General features: G+C 36.2%; 1 protein-coding gene across 1 annotated transcript in view; it reads right to left on the bottom strand.

The window, feature by feature from the left end:
- Nucleotides 1-19,187, bottom strand: part of THSD7A (thrombospondin type 1 domain containing 7A) — a 278,494-nt gene that overhangs the window by 121,805 nt on the left and 137,502 nt on the right. The gene's annotated exons all lie outside the window — the stretch shown is intronic.

Below are 19,187 nucleotides of genomic sequence, written 5' to 3'. Positions count from 1 at the left end.
GCTCTTGAAGACAGACATATCAGCTGGTAACTCTCCAAATAACAGAAGCCATTGAATCACAGAATCATAGAATACTGGGTTGGAGGAGACCTCAAGGATCATGGTTCAAATTTTCTTGGCAAAAGAACAGTCTAGACAAGATGGCTCAGCACCCTGTCCAACTGTATCTTAACAGTGTGCACTGTTGAGGAATCTATCACTTCCCTGGGGAGATTATTCCAACTTCTGATTATTCTTATTGTAAAAATTTTCTCTTGCGTCCTCTCAGAATGTCCCCAGGAGTAACTTACACCTAGGAGTAATTTGTTCCTACCATTTTCTTAAATCTCCAAGGTCTGTGGTAAATATTTGACCTGCTACGTATAATTATAATAAATGTCAACAAAAATAAATTTAAAACTATATCCTTAAAAGATGATGTAGTTGCTTTTCCATTATTAAAAACTGTTATAATCACCTAGTTTAATGCATAAAAATCACAAATCAGAGGTTAAAATATCTTATATTTTTCAGGTTTTTTAAGATCAACCCTCATACACATCGTGAATTGACTTAGCACATAAGAGCAAAAGAATAAGCAATTCAGAAAAAACCCTGCAACTATTTATCAAAGATAACTTGTCTATCTGCAGGCATTTGATCACATAGAGGACACTTTCTCTGACTGAGGAGTGCTCCATCCTATGAAGAGATTGGGGCCAAGCCACACAATCCTCATTCACCTGAATGACCCCAGTACAAGACTATTTCTGTGAGTAAAGCTGTTGAAGAAGACAGGCTGAGTCTTTGCTATTTACAAAGCAGGTTAGCAGCATAATTTTGGTACTGCACAGGAATAAGTGAAATGAACTATGCCAGATACAAATTATTTACAACATCTTCTTACTGAATGACTGGAAGGAATATGTGGCCATATCTTATTACTGATTCCCTTGAGCTTTAAAACTCTCATTGGCTTCCACACAATTTTCATCTGTTCATCCAACATTAACTTCAGTACCAGTTTGGGAATGGGCTGATGATAGTTATACATTTAGCCTCTGCTCCTCACTGACACTTTTTAAAGCGAGCACTGTGGCTGAACAGTGCACCTGTACTTCTAAAACCCTGAGAATGGACACTAGCTTGCTGAAAATAGTAATACCAGGTGGCAGATTCAGCCCCATGGAAACTTATTTCTTTGCAAATTAAGTTTGAATTATAGTTGCCAAGATCTGTCTAGGTATCCAGAAAAATGAATGTATATTAAATATAAACACATTCCAATTTCCATTTCAGCAAGATTGTGCTACTTTATCTCTAATCAGCCTTCCATAAATGACATAATAATTGTTGTATTTAATTTGAATGGATTTACACTGAGTTGAGAGATACCATTTCCTCAAAAAACCACTTTGAACACCTGCCATTTTTTAAAAAGTAAAGACTGCAGAAAATCTTCAACTAGAGCAGAGATAAAAAAAGTAGTCATGATTGAAATAAAGACAAACTGTTCATCTTGCAGACTACAAGTTTCTACCTTACCACGTCACTACACCTTTTGAATGGTTTGTCTGTTTAATGAAGAAATCCTTCTTTTTAAAGATCAGATCATTACTGTACTCCAGATGAAAATTTTGCCCACTTGGGATTTTATCACATCTCAATTCATCAACAATCAAAATCATATTGTACCTAAAAAAATGCTTGCCATCAAAGTATCTTCAACCCAATTCTAAGCCAGGTTTACACTATTTAAAATGATAAAAATCTCAGCCTTGATGCAATAAATGCTGCCTTTGGAAATGTAAATAAGAACAAAAAGCTCTGTTATGTGACGCTGCTAACTGGGCAAGAATTTAGATTATAAATATGTTGTTTTTAGAACTGAATACAAAACAATGACGAGATGCACAAATAGAGTCATGTAGTTAATTGCATTATTTTTCTTGTCCTCTGAAGTAGAAAAACATTTTATTAAATCATTACAGGTGAGTACCAACAAACCACATTTACACGACTCTTTGAGCAGACTACTGCTCCGTAATTCTGTGTTCATGTGCGTGTCGACACAGAGTTCTCAGTGATGTATTTGACCCTCCCTCTTATCTACATTAGGCTGATTTTTAACTTTAAAGACAAAATAACCCACTTAGACAAAAAGACTGCAAGTATACTAAAAGCTTAAATTTTCACTCTACTGCACACTTTATATGACTATGACAGGGTCTTAAAGGGAACCACAACTTTGGGGCAAAGATCTCTTTAGGCTTTGTCCTAAGTGAGCTCCCTTGAAAAACAAAGGTGCTTCCACACTTGACCAAACCAAATTTCACTTGCACAGAAAGTTAAAATTTGGAGCAGGGGGCAAGTGTTAAAGCAGAAAACAAAACACAAATGCATTCCCTGCCCTCTAAAACTCTTCTCTACCCTCTAAGTCTTCCCTGACTTCTTATGGCAGGAAGCTGTCCTGTGCTGTCTAGCCTCCAGAAATGCCTCTGACCCTGCAGTCCTGGCCACGTACTCCCTGCCATCCCCTCCTCTCACTCAGATGGTTTCTCTTTCCTGTGCTCAGAATCACAGGATATTCTTAGTTGGAAGGGACCCACAAGGATCATCAAGTCCAACTCTTCAGCGAATGGTCTATCTGGGGATCAAGCCCACAACCTTGGTGTTCTCAGCACCATGCTCTAACCATCTGCTTGTTTGTGTTGCTTTTAACTTGGAAGGCTTTAATCACAAACCAAAAAAACTTTTTTTTATGTCCATGTGATAGAATCATGAATGAATATTTGGTTTTTCATGTATACTCTAATGTGTACAGGAACAAAAAACCCAACTGGTACTATTCGTCGCAACTAGCTACATTTCTCTACGGGATTATGGAATGCATAGAAAAATAAAAACGTTACGGAAAAAGACCTCAACCCTAAAAGTTCCATACTCAGCATTCATTAAGAGCAAGAGTATCAAGCTAATTTCCAGTGAATTTCAAAACACCTATGAATATCCAGGCAATTTCAACAGCTTAATTAATTAATCTTATTTAGGTTGAAAGAGAACTGATATTTCATTTCATTCTTTAGTTTTTAAAGAATAAAAAAATACAATTTCATGTATTTCTAGCTGTATTAATAGACACTTGCTTTGACCAAAATTATATGGAGAAATACAATTTTTTTCTTTTGAAAAATATTTCTGCCATCTGCATTAACCAATACTCCTGTTATTTTTCAGTTATGCACTTTGAAATCTTCAGTTAAGTTACCCACATTTCCCTGTACCCACAAGTCACTGTAGTCAACCTCAAGCACTCGCTGAGGAATGTTGCTGCTATGCATTTGTATGTGGAAGTCACAAAAAGAGAGGGAGAGGTTTCTCACCAATTTTCCTTACAACTACCCATCTCTCTCCCAATTCAAGAGCCTACAATAATTCACTTCTAACTTAAGTGGCCCATAAACATTTCAAGCTTCAAGGTGAGACATGGTTGTCTTTTGAAATTAGTCACAGGAAAACAAATGTCTCTGAAGTGAGTAAAGGGGCTTTGTGACTTTTCCAAAAAAATCGAAAAAATGAATCCTAAAGTATTGCTTATCCACTTTAAAGTTTTGAATGATTCTTAGAAGAATGAGAAAATAACATACAGGTTACCTGTGCTATGCTTTTTATATTATATCATATCATTATTAGGGGTAGTACATTTACCACTGTATTTATAAATAGGAAATTCTGGGATAAAATTAATTTCACAGAAACTAATGTAGCATATATATGCTGCTCAGAATGAAAGAGATCAGCAGAACACAGTGTAGAGTCTCACCCACCATTACTTACAGTCTGCAGGAGGTGAGGGGTGGGTGCCCTTTCACAAATCTTCAGCTGATGTTAAGCACTAGTAACAACAAGAATGTCTTTAGGAAACCTGTCAAGCCTAATCAAGGCTTCATATAATATTTTAATTTGGCCTTTATGAATATTCTTTCGGTTCTCTCTTTCCCACTGTAGTAGTCTTCACACAGACACTCTGCTGACCCTGCTGCGTGCTGATCCAGACACGCCTTGCCAATGGGATGTATGTGCATTCAAACCACTTCACACTGGGGGGAAAAGGCTACTGCTGTGAATGCAAAATAGCTTTTCTTTGGATTTGTTCTAAACACACTTAGATGAACGAATCATACTTTGCCTGTAGTGAACTGAACTTGTTTCATGAAATCGGTTATCCACTCTATTTAATCAGAGTTTTACAAATGGCAATTACAAAAATAAATAGGAAACTTGTTTCTTTTTGTTCTGGGAGTTGTCACTGAAGTCTTAGTGAATTTAAAATGTCATTTGTAATTCTTTGTCTTCTAAAGAGATTACTGTAAAATACAATATTAAGATTCCCTCTAAGCTTCTGAAGGATTAACATTTAGTTTTTTAGAGAGCAGGAACATAAGTGAATTAACCATTCCTGCAAGTTTGTTCTGAAATTTCAAGGACTGACCACAATGGAGTCAAAAACCTGAAAACTAAACCCCCCCTAAAGCACTGACAATTTCATAGCTGAGAACAAAGTAAGCTATCATTGTATTTCATATAGTATATTTAATATTGAAAATTTTGTTTCAGATATTAAAATTATCTCTGTTTAAAAAAGAACTTACTTTGAACTTTGATTCAGGACAAATAAGGCTACGTGAAAATCCCTTGAGCTCTTCTCCTCATACAAACACAAAGAAAGACAAAATAATCTCCCAACTATCCTCAGACATAAAACTCCAAGCACATCTTAAAGCATTGAGCAAGACATTACTCGCATTTTTAACAAATGAAGGTTGCACTGATTTCAAGTGAATTTTGCTGTACTTTCCATGAGAATTGGTTTTGACCCATTTTGTGTTACTGGTTTGGTGCCTGTAAGTAGCATTAACAGTTTAATGCCAGGGAGAGAGACTCAGACTGCATGAGACAATGAGCAGCTTAGTTTTCAGTATTTTGAGAGGATTGTATTTAATGGGACTATTGAGAAACTGATTAGCAAAAATCTACTTTTTCTAAGTTCAGAAACAAGCTAACCTTACCTAATACTGGAGACCTCAAATTCCTTTGTATTGTGAAAAGGTTGGGAAGAGGGCAAAAAAGGTTAACTGGGTGATACAGGCCTGAGTCAGGAGGACACAAGTATTACAAGATAGAGTTCAAGCCCAAGCAGTAAATCTCATGAGAGGTCAAAAAGACACAGATCAAGAAGTATTTGAAGGACTCAGAAATTGACACTGAATGCAAACTGCAGCTCCTGATAGTGGAGCTGGTCAAAGAGCTGGATAAACAGCAGGTCACTAAGAATACAGCAGCCTCAGAGCTTTGCCAAAATCACTTGCAGATCCACTTGGCTGAATTAAAATATGATAACCATGTCTGTAACTTGGTACAGTACACCTGTATTATCTATATTTGCTTTACACAAAGGAAAAACAAGCACTGCTGCAGCAAAGTATTTATATCACAGGCAGTAGCTAGTTGTGAAAGCCTAAACAGGGAACAGTCTCACTGATACAGGCACATTGCCTATCACACTGGCAAAAAGTAATACAGCAAAAGGCTGTAATTCTAGATAAATTACTGGTAACTTTTTTTTTTTTTAATGCAGAGCCTGATATGCTGCCAACACCACACGCTAGCTGCATTTGGATAGTCAGATTCTATAATTTATACTACTGAGAGTGCCAACACAGTAGAAGAGCACTGATAGACAAAATCTTTATTTTTGCATCTTTCCCAGCCATGGCAGGACTCCCTGGGTGCTGTATGACTTGCTTCCTGCTCTGTTTGCCAGCAAATTTTCCCCTCCAGGAGTGCTATGGATCACCTTGACTGCCATTTCTATTTAACGCTTTTGTCTTTCTTGGCTCCTCTTTCAGAGGTTGAAAAGAACATGCAAGGCAGTGTCTGCATCAAAGAAAACGGATTCAGGATATAGAAGACATAAAACCAGAAAGGATTCTCAGTATAATACAACATAATACCTGTGATTCAGAGGAAAATAATGAAGTATTAAATATGCCGACAAATTATTTAACTCTTAGATCAAGTTTTTTATTTTCTAATAGCAAACACAAGAGTGTAAGCCACAGTGCAAATCAAAGAATCTCCAAATCTGAGAAGCAAGTTGTTTAAATTTATCAAATTAACAATGAAACATAAAAAAATCATTGAAATCATATAAATTAAATGGATTTATAAATTGCACATTGTTTCCTCACTTTCCAGAGTACTTCAAACAGTGGAATAAAGGCAAATCAAAGCATATAAAAATCAGCCTCTTAGTTATCTTTCTAGGTGTGCACATAATTATTAAGGCACTTAATAAAATGTGGGCCCTTTTATGTTTTTTCCTCTTTTAATATCCATTGTGAAAATACATCCACACATTCTCCTGATACTATTCATAGTATGGTAATTAACGTTTTCCATCTGTTTTCAAATTTCTCTAAAAATCATGAATATTACACACGATACAAACCTAGGAGTAACCAAACCATTTTAAATTCTGACATCAACATCACAAAAGGCGGAATACTTATTGTTTCCCTAACAGCACTGTCATATTAGAACCTCACAATTACTAGAACCAAATATTTATTTTCCTTCAGTAAAGAGGAAAGTAAATTTTATACATTAGAAAACAGGTGAGTCTAGGACAAGGTTGTGTATTCCCTAACAAAAGTGTTGAATGCAACATGCTTTCCCAGTGTTGATACGGTTTCTTGTGCTGGAATTCATGGCAGTCTTAACACCACATTTCACTTCGTTGACAGGTTATTTGGATGTTCTGTGCTTTCTTCTGTGCTTTAATATTGTGACAACTATAATAGATATTGATGATTTTTTCCATTTTTATAAACACAGGCTATAAAGAATCTATTTCTCCAGTACAAAATAAAAAAAAGTGAAGAAAACAAACATGAAGAAATTAAATGGTCTCAAAATTTTCCCCTCTTTTTAATATAATTCTATTTCTTCATCTGCCCTAGACAGCCGGGGCTGAGAACCTATTTCACTAATTATATTAAAAAATCCTTAACCACCTTCCTATATTTTTCACTGTTTAATATTTATTTTGTTGCTCTGGCTGTACACATTCAATTTTTTAAATAAACTGCATCAGGATGCACACTTTTCATAATGCACTTCTGCCCAAAATAATTTTACTGAACAGCAGCATAACACCCTGAAAATTGCTATCTGCACCAAAGCTATCGAGAGCCTTCAGCCTGCAGTAGCAGTGCAACATGCTTTTCTGAAGTATATGATGGCACATACACAAACATAAAGGGCTGACAGCTCACAGTGCAGAACTATCTGGCTTTGTGTTGTTATCACCTGGAAAGAAAACCTCTCCTTCAGGCTCATTATAAACTTAAGCTAATTCCCAAAATATTATCCAGTTTTAAAACAGTTCTTCCTCCAAATTTCTTTAGCACAAATTCCTCTCACTGTTCATTTTCCCTCTACATAGTATAGCAGTAGCAGACAGAATGAATATTAAATGAACACACAAAAGGAATATTTAATTGAAGCAGCATGGCTTAAATAAAAATAGAGCTTCTATGTTCTACAAAGCAATTACATTGCTTTGAGCTTCTAGTCATGCTGGAATAAATACTTCTGATATTGAATACAGTTTCTTCTAGCCAACAGTCTGTTTACATATAAAGCTGGTTCATGAACGTTTCTTAGTTTCATTAGAGGTGGTGTTAAACCATCCTAACACATTCCTCACTTTGCTCTCCTTATGTTGCCTCTCTAGTCTCACTGCTGGCTCAACAGCCAGATAACGGTCTTCTGAAAAAATGATGATTCTCATACATAGCAAACACTCTTGCAGGCTTTGTAAGTTGAATGAAAGGTTTTATTAACCTTTGCTTGTATTACTGCCACTCGTCTGTTTTGGTTTTCTTCTGATTATCCACAGTTGAAAGCTGCTCTGCCTCTCCCCTGTGAGGCAGCTATATTGAGCAGCTATTTCAGGCCAAAGACTTACCTACCCCAGCAACAAAGAACTGGAGCTTGAGAAGGCACAGAAATATGGTGAGCATATGCAATGCCTTCCCTGGTACCCTTCCAGCTTCCCATCAATTCCATCTCACACACCACTGCAGACACGTTGGTACAAACTTCCTCATATAAATAATACTTATACATGGGCATCAGATAAAGAAAATCCATGTGTTCTTCAGCCACCTTCCAAGATCAGTTTTAGAACTCATATTAGTAACTCCTAAATTTACTGTTCTTTCTTCCATGATACCAGAACGTAATGATAAAATGTATAGAAATACCAGAAATGCTATGATAGAAAGCACATAGAAGGCACCTATATTTTTCTTATGCAGTGGGCAAAGAAAAAGGAAACAAAAACCAATCTCATGAACAGCAGGGTCAATTACAAGTAAATCCATGAAATCAGCAGTTACTCCCAGTTATTATTCAGACTGTAATCATGAGTAAATATTATCATTTTACAATGAAAGCCCATAATAATATGTGTAACAAAAAACATCACCATGAATTATTCTTATCTGTGTCCCTGTAGACTTTTACAGCTCTGTCTCTGTCAGAATCTGATTTTAAGAGATAGGTTACCGCGAAAATCAATTCAGAATCCAATGCCTAGTAAAGAGGAGGTTTTGATTTGTATAGATTAAGATGAAGTTTTCTCCTTGGTTTGGAACAAAGATTCACTGTTTTCTTCCTATAAGCATTTTATATTCAATTTTCCCACAAATCTTATAGCAAATTTTAACCGAAACACTGAGATAACATCTCACATAACCTGAAAATCTCACTGTCAATGAGTGTTCTCACTGACCATACGAGGAAATGCCGATTTTTGCACTAATTTAACCAAGTAGGTTGCCCTCCACTTTTCATCAAAATGAATCCCAACTAGATCTATTGTAAACACACTACAAGTCCTTGTTATGACACTTTGGCCACCAGCATGTGTTGCAGCACCAATTTCTTGGTAATGTTAGGAGATTTTATTTCTGTGCAATCTCATGTAATCTAATGATAATTAGTTATATTGAATAGGTTACAGAGACTTTAAATCAGATTTAATTTCTATCATAAATAATTTTGCAATTCAGTTTGCTAAATGTGATTTTTTTTTTTAGTACACACAGACTGATGCCCTAAAAAGAAAAAAAAAAAAGACAGAGTTTTTCTGTTTCAATTTTCATCAAGACCAAGTGAATGCTTTTTATTTTTCTGCCTCTGTTTCATTTTCTGCCCTTTGATTTCTTTCCCTTGTTCATCATAGCCTCCTGCTGTGGTGCTGATGGCCAGAAGTGCTAGTTGTGAGGCTGCTGCAACCACAGGGTACGTCCATCAGCACAGGCCATCATGCCTGTGCCAGCCCAGTGGTTTGTAATTCCAGGCTCTGCTTATATTAGCCAAGGGCAAACAAGTCAAAAACCTCCTCCACTGAGAAATGAAGAAATTCTCTTATACAGCTTTTCAAAAACTGTCTACAGCTTTTCAACTAGGCTACTAGAACCAGAAATCAGAAATTAAATTCAGTGTCTTTGCACACTGAATTGTTTAAAAGGTCAGACTTCCTGGAAGGTATGATGTCAGACAAGGTAGCCAGAAGCTGGTTATAAGAAAACATTACAGTTCAATTGAACAAAGTCATAAAGAGATTTAGGTACTCAGCCCCACTACTAGCCTGCAGGATGATCTATGTACACCACTTCTGTCACCTTGCACTTCTGCTTCTTCAGTGTAAGGACAACAAAATGAGTTTTTAGAGCCCATTAGAAGTATTAACAAAAAACAGTGTGCAATAAGTAAATAGCAGTCAGCACATGTGTTCTGTTGTTTTGTCTCTGAAAGCACACACTCAACATCTTTCCCTGGAGTTTTGCTCTAAATCCCAGTTGTGTTGAACAGTGTGTTTTAATAAAAAAGCAAGAAGCCCAGATGATAAAATGATACTTTTTCTTAATCTTGACAGAAATCTTATTCCTGGCGCACAGCATGTATACTTCTCATCTGTGTCTTCCCTCTGACTCTTTGGACACAAGAGAGCTAATACAGATTTTCAAAGATCAAATAAGAAGGTTTCTCATATCTCTGGATTCTTTATAGCATTCTTTGCCACTAATGGAATGAAATAAAATAGCAGATTTGACCTTAATGAATATCACTTAAATAATGCAATGGACCTGTCATCCTTTTGGCTTTCTTCTATTTCATCAGGGCAAGGAAAGTTTAATGAAATTTCATATACAGAACATTATGCAAAGGGTCGAATGTAAATAATTATCTTTATTTACCTTTAAATATTTCATTATTTAAATTGCCTCATTATTGGGCTGAAATAACAATTCAGTCATAACTCTTTTGAAGTGCGCTAAGACTTTATGTCTTGCTGAGATACATTCTCCCAACCATATCCTCTGTTCATTTATTATTCATTATCATCTGCATTTTGCCAAATTCCTTTGAAACCCATTTTCCATTTTAAATGGTAACTTTCCCCTAAAACTGTGGTGCATTCATCATACAGACATTGTGAATGCAAAAACTCTGTGAATGCAAGGCAACTAATTCTTGTGGATATGCTCAAAATACAGGTGCCACTGTATATCAGACAAGAATAGATCTATATTAGTTTTGAAGAAGTCTTATCAGGACCATATGATACCTGTCACTGCAATGCATGCAAAACAGGCAATGTCTTCATCTGAGTGCCCCGTAATCAATCATTTTCATTCAGACATAAGTGGGAGAAATAATTAGTTCAAGAAAGTGACTATCACTTAGTCACTTACTTCCATCTGGCAAATGTGTTGCAAAATTGTATTAAATAAGCAGTTTTGTCTATTTTTGTGAAATTGGAAATATATCTAAAAATCCTTTTGTGTAAGTACTTTTCTCAATTTTTGTTTTAAAAAGAATATGAAATATTAGTGTAGGCAGTTATTTCAGTACCTTAGACTATATAATAACATTGGCTTTTAAACAGAAATCCTCATTAATCACAGCAGGGACTGCTGCTTAAAAATACATGAACTTGAGCTGATGTTATCACACTGATCTATCACAAGAACCCAAGATGTCCTATTTAAAATAAAATGAATGACTATTACAGAAAAATTAAATGTACGCAAGTATTTTAAGGACTTCATCAGAAGGATACCCTCAGAAATATCTAGAAGATATCTTAAAATTCCTCTCATCCATCAAAGAAATAAAGACAGAAACACAGCAACCAACCTTTGCTTTAGTCTTCTCTCCTAGCACAAAACCCACTTACCCTTCCACTGCCAGTACTACCTTTGAGTTTTAGAGTTACTTTAGAGAGGTTATTTTACAAGTAACAGCAGAATCTTTTAGCATATGCTAAAAGATTTTTTGTCTTTTCTCTTGACAGGTAACTTTTTTCTTTAGCATCACCTTAAAGCTTCTGTAGACTTGGAAGGATTTATTTGATTACTGTGTTGGGAAACCTCCCAGTAAAGAGAAGATGAGAGGCAAAGAATGTATTAGGAGACTTCACACATACAAAGCTACACAGTATCAGGGCAAACTGCATGTTTGTCTCCAGAAAGGCAAAGCCAAGAAATTTTTGCCTTTTCTAATAATCTGCTCCATCTTCGAAAACTGTGCTAAAGCAATGAGTTTAGCAGTAAGGAATGTCATTGATTACTCCTCTGGTAATACTTTTTGTCACTACTATTCTCCTGTTAGATCCTCACTCAGCCTTCAAGAAACCTGCATACCTTAGGTTTTCTTGTTGAATTCGACAGAATCTCCACCATGAAGTAGTAATCAGATATTTACCAAGGGAATTGTTTCAGGTTTAATTTTTGAAAGAAAAAAAAATTATTGAAAAATTCCAACATGTCGGTCTGGCAGAATTCTTGTGGAGATTAAAAGAAAAACTCTACGGTAAAGATAAATTCTTCCAGAGAATTTAGCATAAAATAAAACATAGTAGGCAGGTGGTAGTTGTAACTGCTATTAAAATAAGTAGAGAGAGGGAGAAATAAAATAATCCTTTGGTTTCTGCTCTTCCAGAAAGCCACCCACAATTCTAGAGGCTCGTCCAGTAAAGATGATAAACCACACATTATTTCTTCTACCAAGTATACTTCTGTGAAAGGCATGCAAATGTAAAGTAAGTAACATTCACATTACTACAGGATTTTTAAAGGTGCCCATTATATTTAACAAAGAATGTTTTAAATCTGATCTTGACCATTGCCAAATTCTCATGGTCAGCAGAAACTTAGGGACCATTTCATCAACTGCTGAGATAAAACTTGGCAGTACTTAATGCTCCACAAAATAGGAAGACCATAAGAAAAGGTGCAAAAAGGATGGAGCCAGGCTCCCTTCAGTGGTGCCTAGTGACAGGACCACAGGTAACAGGCACCACCTGAAACACAGAAGGTTCCCTCTGCACACTAGAAGGCAGATTTTGGCTGGAATAGAGTTAATTTCCTTCATAGTTCATAGTAGTTCACATAGAGCTTTGTTTTGGATTTGTGCTGAAAATAGTGTTGATAATCTAGAGATGTTTTCATTACTACTGAACAGTGTTTACACAGATGCAAAGCCTTTTCTGCTCATTACACCACCCAACCAGCAAAGAGACTGGAAGTGCACAAGTTTTTGGGTGGGAAGACAGCTGGGATCTCTGAACCCAATAAAACCAAGGGACATTCCACACCACATGGTATCATGCTCAGCATTAGCAGTTGGATTTTGATGACCGCAGTGGGTCCCTTCCATTACAATATATTCTATGATTCTGTGACATATTACAGGAGAAAAAGGAAGCCCAGAATATTCAGAATGATGGCATTAGTCTTCCCAAGTAATCCTCACTTATGACAGCGCCCTGCTTTCCTGGAGATGGCAAAACAACTTCCTACCTATGGGAAGAGGTAAACTAATGAATTCCTTGTTTTACTCTGCTTGCCCACATGACTTTTGCATTACCTCTGAATCTGTCTTTATATCAACCCATAAATTTTCTCACTTTTCTCCTTCCAGCTCTCTCCCCATCTCAACAGGGAAAGCAAGCAAGCTGCTGTGTGGGGCTTAGTTGCCAGCTGTGGTTAAACCACAACAGTCAAGAAACTCTTCTGTTATGAGGGTGACTGAGCACTAGAACAGATTGTCCAGAGATGATGGAGAGTCTCCATCCTTAGAGATATCCAAAAGCTGTCATAGACAACTGACTCTAGGTAGCCCTGCCTGAGGAGGATATCTGGACAAGGGGTCCTCTGCTGCTCCCTTCCAACCTCATCTATTCTGCGATTTTGTGAAATACACATATCAGTTTGAAACTCGAAAGTCACAAAGTTATGTATTTTCCAGAATCTCCTAAATTTTCCAAATTCACTCTGCCAAAGCTTATAGCACTATATGAAGCCTTAAAGACCTCATGCATTTATGAAAGTAGGCAGCAAGAAAATGCTCTCTGTGAAGGTTTAGAATCCATGAATTATTGGCCTTTTTATAAAGTCTGTACCTTTCTAGAAATGGCTGTTTAATTCCATGCCACAGATTCCGTTTCAGAAAGCTGACAGGAAGAACAATTTATTCTGAAAACCATTCATAGAATTTAAAACTTAACTAATAGACAATTACCATAAACTTAAATGTGCAACATGTACTCAACATTTGATTAAATATTAACTACATTAGAAATGAATTCCTAAATGTTTTTTTTAATAATCATTACATCCAGTTGAGTAGAGAAAGAAATGTGACAGGTACAAAATGGAAGAAAAAAATTAAAATTATACATTGACAAATCTTAATAATGCACTCTTTACAGATTACCACAAGTGCTATATCTCAGTTTAAACTTCACTGAGCAATGTATACTTATGCTCATTCTTAAAATTCTTCCTCTCAATATTTCAAAGTATTAGACAAATATAATCTCATTTTCTAAATGGTGAAGGATCAGTCCTTTGATATAAGGGAGAAAATTATTGAGATAATAATTTTCCACAGAATCCAGGTAATCAAAACTGCTAAAATGATGCTATGCTATCAAGTCAATCAAATTTCTAGGTAGGTAAGTAGTTTACTTCACATTCTTCAATTTTGCTAATGATTATACCTGGATGCCTTGCGTAACTTAAAACAGAACTTCAAGAAAGAGAGAAAGTCCAAGAGTGTCTTTTTATGGTATAATAATATTCAATTAAAGGCCATTGTTGAAGGCAACAGTACCTTAGTGGAAAACTATTGTTGCACATCCTACAAAAGTCTCACTAAGCTAAATAAAAAATCCTATCCTTTTAACAGACTGAGATAACATTATACCACTTTACCACAGCTCCTTTGACTACATCACTTAGGAAATTAGAAATGTCATTCTCTATTTTAATTCACCTTCAGGAAAGAAGGTTAACTCATTGGCAAGGAAATTTTAACAGGTCAGATCTTTCAAAATCAATAATGAACTTCACTGGAGATATCTTTCCAAAGGGATAACTTCAATTAAAACAGCCCTCACCAGAGATAATGAGTAGAGAAGGAAGGTTAGTGTTGGACAAAGAAACACTGGCCCTCTTGCCAAGTACGTGATGCAAAGATATTTATCTGCCTGAATTATGCTGAAATATCTTCAAAAGGCCCTGAAAAACAGAAAGGTCATTTTGTCTCAAGGAGACTCTCTACAAAGGGGTAAGAGTGACTGAGAGTCTTTCCTAATAATTTTTAAAAAAACTTATTAACATCAAAATGTTCACTGGGTTCAGAAAAAAAGAAAAAAACCTGTTATGGGAATTTCAATGTCACAAAGGACATTGACAATGATCATATGGCCACTGTTTATTTTTCCGGAGGATGTACAATAGGTAATTATCCATCCAGGCTACATTAGCAGCCATAAAATCTCCCTCATCTTCTTCAGATGCACTATGAAAGAAACAATGTGTTCAAGCAGGGACACATCTGAATTTCACTTAAGTCTCCATCATAACGTAAAATTTGACGCAATTCCAGTTTTACTGGAGAATTGAAGATGATCTTGCTTCCTTTTAAAATATAAAATTTATGATTGGAAAACAAAATTGCCTCATGGGGAAGTATAATAAAATTATTGTAAATCAAATTCAGGAGCCTAAATTTGTCTACCTTGACCTCATTATTTAATTGTCAATCCTAATGCCTTTTTGTCCCTCTTCTTACTTTACAATAGTACTATTTAGGATGCTTCTTTTCCTCGCAGTGAAAAATATTCAGTCATCCAGACAATGGTCACACTTTAAGAAGGGCACATTTATTTGTTGAACAGCAGGTTATTGTAAGCAAAGGAAAGTTCAGCCCAGTAGGGCACCACCAAAAGAAACAAAATCAGTTGGGTAGCAAAGAGAATAAAATATACTCCCAATCACATACGTTTTCGTATCATATGCAAATCACCACACTCTGTTTTATTAGTATGCTCTGCATTTTTCCTTCCTGTTTTGATTTTTAAAGGCAATAAAGATACTCCAGAGTAGGAGGTGATAGCAATAAGAAACCTGACTTCATGCCAGTCAACCAGAATTTCATTAGTTTAGCATGGGACCATGTGTATCTATCTTATCAGGCAGGGAACTGTAAAATAGAAAAGAAACCAGAAAGGAGACTGCATTCCTTCAACCATTCAAAAAATCACCAGGAAGACAGAATTCTCTCCCTAGAAACTCTGAGATTGGAACAAGATGCTTTTCTGGAAGATGCATTCAATTAATATTCAATTTATTTTTCTAAGATCCAAACACACCTGACCTTACTGTTCCAGATGTTGTGTGATTTCAGAGACCTAGAATTCCCAGGTGCTACTCCACAGAGTTCACAAGCCGCATTGAGCTCAGGGGAGGTATGTACAATGCACACTCAGAATAAACAACTTGATGACTTGTAAGCATGTTAGTTGGACTAACGGGTTTTTTTGATTGCTTGCTTTGCTGGGCTGTCCTGGGAATGTTTTATGTCAAATAGAAAAAGGGAAAACTGTAGAGAAGAGCCAATAAGAAGTGTGAGTGGAACTTAGGTGCTGCAACAATAAGAAAGGCAAGAAGAAATGTCTTAACTGTCAACCAGAAAAGGAAAAGCATTCAAAACAGTGGATTTCACAAGCAAAACCACCCCAATTGAGTTATTTCTGAAGTTGTTACTGCAAGTAGCAGGTCTTCAATTCTCCCAAAACCTACTTGCTCCAGTCGGGCAGGAATTTTTAATCATTTTCAAAACAGATAGTAATTGTGCAATCCACACATATTAGTGCAATGTTTCATTGCAGAAAACTTAAAGACATTCACATAAGCATTTTCTCACCTACCCCAGACACCCTGCTTGCAGACACTCCAGGCTGCCCTGGCTGGCAGTGCAGGCACACTGCCCACACCCTGCCCGGCAGCAGCAGTGCCGGTGGAACGCTGTTCACACTCCTGATGGGACATTGGGCTTCCTCCAACCACACTGGCACTGCCAGAGCCAAGGGGCACCCTGACCCACAGGCAAAAGGCATTTGCAGAAGTGGCTGTTGCTGCCAGATGACCCATACTCCAAGCATCTCTGGCAGTTTGCCACAGCCATGGCATCACTTATGACCCCGTGTTTGCTACTGTTGATTAAGTGAGTGGCCATATGAGTGCCATGCTGCTCATCTTCCCTACTGTCTCCTTAAAGCTGTGGTTTATAAGGTCTTGTCAGATCCCATTACTGTTTGGACCACAGCACCTGACCATGCATTACAATTAAGACACCTGTTGCAAGTCCAGAATTAAATTTAAGTTATATGTTAACTCAGAGTAAAAATACCATTAATGGAAGCATTTTTCCAGCATAAATTAATTTGAAGCAGTCTATTAATATTATCCAAATAACTTGTTATGATTCCATGTTAACAGAGTAAAATATGACATGAAAAGCTGTTTGAAATATGCTAGTGGGCGAACTTGCTTTCTTGCCTTTTATGGGAAGGAAAAATAAAACATATGCTGTCTACAAATCATTATTAATTTAAAGCTGCAGAGAGCACCATTTTACGATGTAACTGAATATACTGATTCATAAATTTGAATTAAATTTATTTAAGGCAGTATCTTTTAATGAATGTATGTTTTGATTTTTAAATAAGGAGAGACACATTACAGTAAAAGGTTCAAAAAAAACCCCAGCTCTTTTAGTGCTTTGCTTTTTCAATAATTCAAACACTAATAGCTAAAATCCAACAAAAGTTCAGACAGTGATTCTACTACTCCCTTGGTGGCCTTTAAGACCTTGGTTTTGGTCACTAATCAGGATACTAATAGACCTTTCCCTATTATTGGGAATGGTATCAGGTTTCATATTTTCTCTGTAAGAAATGGAACACTTATCCAAGAAAATTTAGTATTAATTTCATGTTTCACTTCAAACACTCTTTACAGCCAACAGGGTTTTTACTATCAACATCTACACAGGTCAACTGTACTACACAACCTGCAGACCAGAAATAAGAAAGTCTCAGAGGCAATGCAAAATATTTCCTATAAAATTACCCTATGTTTTCTTTACATAATACAAATTATCTGGAATGGTTTGTAATAAAATGATTCTTCCAATTATTCTTTAGCTTCTTTTTGTTTCTCTGAAACTTTCCAAACATAAAAGTTTGAAAACAAAAGAATAATTAAAGCTGTTTCTCTAACAGGGGATGTCCATACTTCTGTTGTGCTGCAAGAACCATCAGGCAGATGTCTCAATTTTGATTTGCAAGAAACATCTGCGTAAAACACTTGCAAAGCATAGAAAGATGGACCCACTGTCATCACATAAAACCTAAAAGTATCAAGAACAAAAATAAGGACATTTCCCTCCCCATCCCATTATTCAGATGTATGCTCTTTTATCAGATGGCACAAAGCATTCCCAATAAATGTACTGCATGATTTAAAAGAAATATACGAAGAATAACTCAGTCCTAAGTAAGGTCTAATGTCAATGTTTCAATATAAATGGCATATATATCGCCTCTTTTGGACATTAAAGGGTTGATTTCTACCAATAGTAGCAAGGGAGGAGGGCTGTTTCTGTTACTTTGTGGTACCCATCTGTTCAATACATGCAGTCTACTTCTATCCAATGATGCTTCCTTATTCCTGGAATTACTCTAGCCTTTAATGAGGTTTTAATACACATGGATTTCCTAGGGTTTTAACTGAAAACATAGCAAATACTACAGGGAATTATTTAAAAAATGGGAATGAAATTGTTTTGGGGCTACAGTGTTTGAAAACACTGAGATTGCAGCTTGGCAATCTTGATGGGGCGCAAAGAAAATGACTTGCCCAGGGACAACTATGCTGTCCTGAAAAACAGAAGAGTATTTTTTCCTTTCTCCCACCAACATCAACCAGAAGCAATGGAAAAAGGTACAGCTGCACACTAAAAGAAAATCTATATTCTACAACAAAACTGTGAACTAAGAATTTATTATTTCTAACAGCACAGCACAGAAACTGGATCCCTGAAAACTTGCTTCAACACACAGAATTCAAAAAAACAGTGACAAAACCAAGGGCTTCTACATTCCAGCTCAGTGCATTTTTGGTTCATGGGAAATACATAACGCATTTCTTTGACACTACATACGTGTCAGAACTACTTTCAAAGTCAAGATAATACAATAAAAGTTTCCATGATACATACATACTGAGAACAAACATTTCAAAAGATGATTAATTTTTCAAATGGCATTTTCAGTTGGTTTAAAAGATCATTTTCTCAATCAAAGAGAATTACATTAATATATTTCAGAAGAGGCACAAGACTACAGCTACAATCCATTGGTTGCAACCATCAAAGCCTCACAGAAGCACACACACACACACACACACACATATATACATATATGTATATATGTGTATATATATACACACACACACACATATATATACATATATAACAATTTTACAGTCTAGTTTGCTTTTGTCTGGATATTTCAAGAGGTCCAAGATGCTGGATGATTAATATTCACACAGGGAATGTTTTCTTGATCTGATCACATGCTTGCGGAGTAGTAGAAACCAACTACAAAGATACATTTTATTTTCCAGTAGTTCATGGAAGAGATGGACAAAATAGATAGGTCAATCATGTTCTCAGAAGTTAATCCCAAGCCAATAAGTGCACACAACTGCACTCACAGT

The sequence above is a fragment of the Chamaea fasciata genome, unplaced genomic scaffold, assembly GCF_029207755.1.
Source record: "Chamaea fasciata isolate MVZ Bird 193981 ecotype frontalis unplaced genomic scaffold, bChaFas1.0.hap1 SCAF_1, whole genome shotgun sequence".
Lineage (NCBI taxonomy): Eukaryota > Metazoa > Chordata > Aves > Passeriformes > Sylviidae > Chamaea > Chamaea fasciata.
The sequence above is the reverse complement of the archived record's forward strand: the minus strand, read 5'-3'. Positions and strand labels throughout refer to the sequence as shown.